Here is a 6,000-nt window from a genome sequence, read left to right as displayed (position 1 = left end):
ATTTGCCTCTGTCAATGGTTTAAAGAGAAGAGGCTGTATCTGCAGTTCTGCGTTTCTTTGGTATAGGAAGCAAACAGGTCTGCGAAGAGGCTTCTTAAAATCAAAAAATTTCAGCCTAACCGCTGGTTCCACTGAGTATTTAGTGCATCTGTTGGCTTGTGGGGGCTTCTCTTACTCAGAATTGAACTGAGACTCACAGGAACATTTGTTTACTACGTATTTGACCAACCAGGTATAACCTAGCAACTAAATTACAAAGAAAAGAGCAATGCATTAGGATAGGAACATGATTTTTAAGGTCTATTTAAGGTGAAAAACATACACAGATCATAAGCACATGCTACTGGGATGAAGCTTTGCAGGAACCAGGGGACATTTGCTTGTTCAAGGCAAAGGTTGCTAAAAGGAATGCATGATATGACACTGAAAAAGATTTCATATATATATAATATAAAGAATTTCAGTACAACAAGATATAAACTCAGACGTCTCCAGCTACAGGTCAGATACTTTACTGCTTAAATAGACTGTGCTTGATTCCTCAAGATTCAAGTTTGTGATGCTGGGCTTCAAAATTCCCCAGATTTGCATGAAATGGAAGATGTGCAGCTGAGGGCTTATGTCAAATGAAAGGAGTTAACCTGCTGAGAAAACCTCATCCTCAAGGAATATTTTTCCTAAAATCCTTATGCCTGCTTTGTAGTGAATTATTCTGAACAAAAAAAGTAAGGAGTTTGCTTTTGAGGGGTAGAAGAATTTTTTGGATGTGTTGCTCTGGTTGTGAATTGCAGCCAGCGCTTTGTTTGCAGCTCACACTGGTGCATGTTTTTCTGTCAGGCAGCAGTGTGATTATCACTGTTATTAATCTTCACTTCCAATAATTAATCAATTTCTGAGAATAAGATAAAAATACATTTCAATTGTTAAAGCACTTTCACTGAGAGTCTCTTAATAGTTCTCACCTCTGGAACAAAGTTGTCATGTTTCTCTGCAGAGCAGGGAAGGTGTCACCCACACCAGTGTCCCAAAAACACCTTCCTCAAACGCAGCCAGGTGAGCATCTCGCTGGTGCTGCTGCCAAAATACCTTTCTAGAGGCTGACAGTGGAATTGCTCAAAGCACCTGAGGATGCTGTGGCTGTGAGAAAAGGGCCTTTGCAAGGCCCCAAAAGTCTGCAAATCATGAGTCAGGCTCCCTGAAAAGAGTGGGAAGGAAGGGCATTTTTAATTTTTATTTTATCTATGTGTGAGCATATGGCAGTACAGTGTTAATTTTTTGGCGTCACAGATAGGGGATATCTGTGGGTTTGATGGTATGAGGTTTTCAGCTGCTTCCTCGGTTACCAAACCTGAAATAAACTGTGTCCTCCACCTACCCCTCATTACCCCAGCAGTTAATCCTGCCCCTGATTTGATCAAGCTCCACCAATCTCCTCTAACAAGGAGATTTGGATCAGTACACCACACAAAAAAGTGTGGATTTTTTACAAGAACGTGTGCTGGATTTACCTGGTTTACAAAGTAATGCAAACAATGAGAAAGATCAATAAATTGGGTGCTTTTCCTGTGAATAGCAAGAATCCTGCGGGGAAATCTGCAAAGTCATGTAATTAAAGGCTGATAATGGAAGTCAGCAACAGGCTGGATTAAGGTTGAACAAGTGCTTATTGCTGCTGCACTTTGTAATTATGAAAGTTGGGCTTTGCAAGTGTGCTGCCTTTCCCTGACAATTTTATGTGCCTCCAGAGAGTTATGTTTGAAGACAGGATATTAATTAATCGTGCCTCTTCTGGATTCAGAGAGAGATTTGCTAGAGACTACAATTTTGTTCCAAAAGTGAAATGGTATTCACTTACATAAACCTTATAGCATTAAATCATGGCATAATCCAAGTGGGAGGTATATTATTGAAATCCTATGGTTTTTCAGCCTTGCTCTTCTCAGGATCAGTTCCAAAATCTCAAAAACTCCCAGCTCTCCCCCATTTTTAATTATATTTTTCACGTTTTGCCATTCCTATCCAAGTCTTAGAGATTTCATTTGTGGGTCCTTTGAACTGGCTAAAGTAACACTTGAGACATTGTGCTGACCTTGGAGTGCTCCTAGGTCTGTGAGCTCTGAAATAAGAGCTGCCCTCTTTGAAGGTAGAAACAAAATTGTGCATTTCATCCACTGCAAAAACAAAACCTCCAGATACATCACCCAGCATTGCTACAGAAATGTCTCTGAAGAAGCAGACAGGTTTTGCTCATGTTGAAACTGTTTTGCTCTGGATTTGCATCTGGATTTTCTCTCCAAGCTGTCTAACCTCATTCACAGCAGAGCCACAGGCAGAGTTGTGTTGTACACCTGCATGGCCTGCTCTTTTTAAAAACTTATTTTCTGCATTACTCTCTCACTACTCACCTCTGTTTTCCTCCATCTTCCTGTGCTTTTGTACCAGAGCAAATCTCAGTATTCAGAGATAGGGACAAAGAGAAGGTGCTTGGAACTGTTTCACAGGGTTTCTATTTACAAAAGCATTTCTGAACCACTTAAAATCTTTTGGTTAAGGTAAGGTAGATCAGTATCTGCCAAAAGTAAGCCCTCAGAGGCATTTCCACAGCCACATAAAACAAGCAGCCACCTGTGACTAAATTGTGCAAGTTGTGTAGTACCAACAGGATCCTGGTTTTCCTCATCTGTTGTGTTCTCTGTTATGCTTAGGAAGTTGCATTTGACAGCAAGTGCTATGATGTGATGTAAATACATAGGTCATTCATAAACAGTTTTACAAGTCATCGTTTAATCAGCCATTAAATATCAGCAAATGTTCATTAAAAAAGCATTGAGAACAACTAGGAAAACTAGAAGGCCAAACAGTCATAAGAGGGTGTGATATGCCTTGTTTTAGCACCATGATTTTCATACTGTAATGAAAGTTCCACTACAAAGGGGGCTACGAGAAGGCTGGAGAGGGACTTTTCACATGGACATGAAGTGATCGGACAAGGGGGAATGGTCTTAAATTGAGGGAGGGAAGGTTTAGATTAGAAATTAGGAAGAAATCCTTTATTTTAAAGGTGGTGAGGGACTGCAACAAGTTGCCCAGAGAAGCTGTGGACTCCCCATCCCTGGAGATGTTCAAGGCCAGGTTGGATGGGGCTCTGAGCAACCTGGTGTGGTAGAAGGTGTCCTGCCCATGGCAGGAGGGGTGGAATGAGATGGTCTGTAAAGTCCCTTCCAATCCAAACCATTCTGTGACTCTGCAATTAACACACCTTGTCTAGTTTGCTGAAGAAGAAATTGTTAAGAGCTTCTATGTTTTGAACATTATTGTAAGAGACTGACTGAAATTGGATGGTTTATACCTTGTGCCAAACTGCCTGTTGGCAGGGATTTGGATACAGGGCATTTACTCGAAGCCTTGGAGGAACTTCCTCTGTTGCTTTCTGGTGTATGCCTATTGTTTGTGACTTGAAATAGATCCCCTGTTGTGTTATCCTTCAGCTAAAGGTGGAAATTCATCCAATTTCCTGTAGAATTCAGATTTTAACCTTTAAAAGAAATCTGGAAAAACATCAGTGGGAGTCAGGCTGAGGGTAAGCAGAACTTGCCATTCCTGCTGTCCACACTTCTCACCAGCTCCCTCCTGGAGACTGCTTGGACTTCCCAAGGCAGAGAAGGAGACTCATGCCCTTGGTGTCAGACTTAGAAAAGGATTTTACAGTTGTCACAAGTGTGGTGTGTTGTGTTAGTGGCAGCACTGTGGTTGCTGACAGCTCCCTACTGCTAAACGCAAAGGCCAATTTGCAGCATGGATTAGGCACCCACAGGCAACTCAGGGCTGATTATACTTGATATTTATTAATGCCTGGTGTCTTGCTTCTCACTCAGACTTGCAACTTGGACATCATCTTTGTTGAGGACTGTTCTATGTCCAGATAATGCTTAAATTTGGATGCGCGTGTTCAGTAACGTAAAGATTTTATCCACAATGTTAAACTTTCTTCTTGTCTCTGTTATTGCAGGATTCTTCTTGGCTTTCTCATAGTCTTTGCCTGCTACTGAAAAGCTAATTTGCCAAGACTACCTCTCTGCTTAAATAGTTTCTGTGATACCTTTGCTGTATTACATGCCTGTTCATCCAAGTCCAGCCTTGTGATCATCTCCCACTTGCTGTTGGCACATTCCCTTCCACCTCTCCTTGACCTACGCTCCGAGGCTTTGCCACCCTCTTGTTACCTATTTAAGAGTGCACTTTTTTTTTTGGTATTTCCAAAGGCTCCCAATTTCAGTCATTTTCAGATGGCTTTTCTAAGAAGTGACTGTCAGAAAGTTGTTTACAGTCCTTGGATTTCTGGCCAAGGACTCATGTATTATCTGTCTTCGGCTGAGGTTGAAAGCTTTCTAGGGCATGGGGCTGTTACTGTTCTGCTTGGATAGTCCCTAAAACAACTTGTATGCAAATAATAATAGTGGTAATTGCTAGGAACTCAGTGAATGTTATCAAGTAAAATCTACTGAAGCTGATGGCATGTTTTTAAAGAGATGGTACCTTGAACAAACCAATTTCTCAATGGAAACTGCTGAAACAAGTGTGAAATGATTTCATTTTTGTCAAAGACTTATGTCACCTTTTGAACTGCAAAAGTTTCAGGATGGCAACAATGCCACAAAAAATTACTGTCCTAGGCTCCGTTTTCCATTCAGTACCTAGATTCAGTTTGAATCAGTGCTTCACTCTTAAAACCAAATTATTTTATATGTCACCTGCCACCTTGAGATTTGCAAGTGGTGTTCAAAAACCACCTTAAACTTTTGAACTCCTGGACAATGAGCCAGCAGCTCACATGCGATTCCTTGGTATAAATGCATTCTAACCCCAACATGTAGAAGGAAATTCACTCTAAGAATGCAGCTGTAGATATTAAGAAATGTCTCATATGGCCATGATGTATCTGTAAACTGTCACTATGAAATAGTTTGTGTGATAAGGGACATGCTGAACCCAGTCAAAGGGGAACCTGTGGTGTAACCAGCTCTTCCCTGAGCCAGGCCGATGGTGGAGCCAAGCCCTCTGACACCTCCTTGGAAGAGAATATTGGTGTTGAACAGCAGTGTTAAACCATCCAGGTGGTGACCCAGTCATGGTAAAATATTTGTGGGACCTTGTTTCTCCCTTTGGTAGAGATTACAAAGGCAGACTCCAGTCTGCCCATCAGGCTGGGCCAAAAGCCCTTGGTGTAGTGAATGAATCCATGCCAAGACAGAGTTTGGAAAGGCTGGTTTGTTTTTCCCTTGACATGTACCTATTTTCTCCTCTCTGTGCTTTCCTGTCTTGGTCAACATGAGCACGCAACAAATGTGAGAGGAAATGGATGTCAGGAGAATTTTTCTCCCCTTTATTGTCTGAATGGTCTTGCTTTTTAAACTTCCTAGGAGAAGTTCAGGTGGCTAAACAGAGTGGGAGGTCACTGCTGGAGGCACAGGGGCAGCAGGTTTGCTAAAGCCTCCAAGGAAGCACGGCACTAAGGAAGAATGATTGCATGAGAGTTGTGGGATTGGCTGGGACACTGATGACAAGTTCTGATCCAAATTGCTCATACACCGTTGGAGACTTGGAGTGGGAAGGTTTGTGCTGCATAGGACTGACTGAGGCTGTTTGGTTGCATTCCTAAGACAACCTCTCCCAGTCCCACCTCAGCGTTTAGGGAGCTCAGGTCTCTTCTTGTCAACTTTTACAGGAGCAGCTTCTCAAAAGCGCGTTTGTCTGGAGCAATTGCCCAGACAGCCGGGCAAACCCATGCCAGTCTGTCCCTGTATTTCCTTTCCCAAGAGCAATACTCCACTTTAGACTGGAGAGCCAGGCACTGGCTGCCTGACCCAGGATGCTTGTGGTCTTCTCAGAATAACACCACCCTCAACATGAGCTTGGCAAGTGCCACAGGGAACTCATGGAAGGAAACAATTTGGATCTGTGAGCAAGGACTTCAGTTGCTTTCCCAGCTATATGCGTTGA

This window comes from Chiroxiphia lanceolata, chromosome 4, assembly GCF_009829145.1.
Source record: "Chiroxiphia lanceolata isolate bChiLan1 chromosome 4, bChiLan1.pri, whole genome shotgun sequence".
Classification (NCBI taxonomy): domain Eukaryota; kingdom Metazoa; phylum Chordata; class Aves; order Passeriformes; family Pipridae; genus Chiroxiphia; species Chiroxiphia lanceolata.
This window is presented reverse-complemented; position numbering follows the sequence as displayed.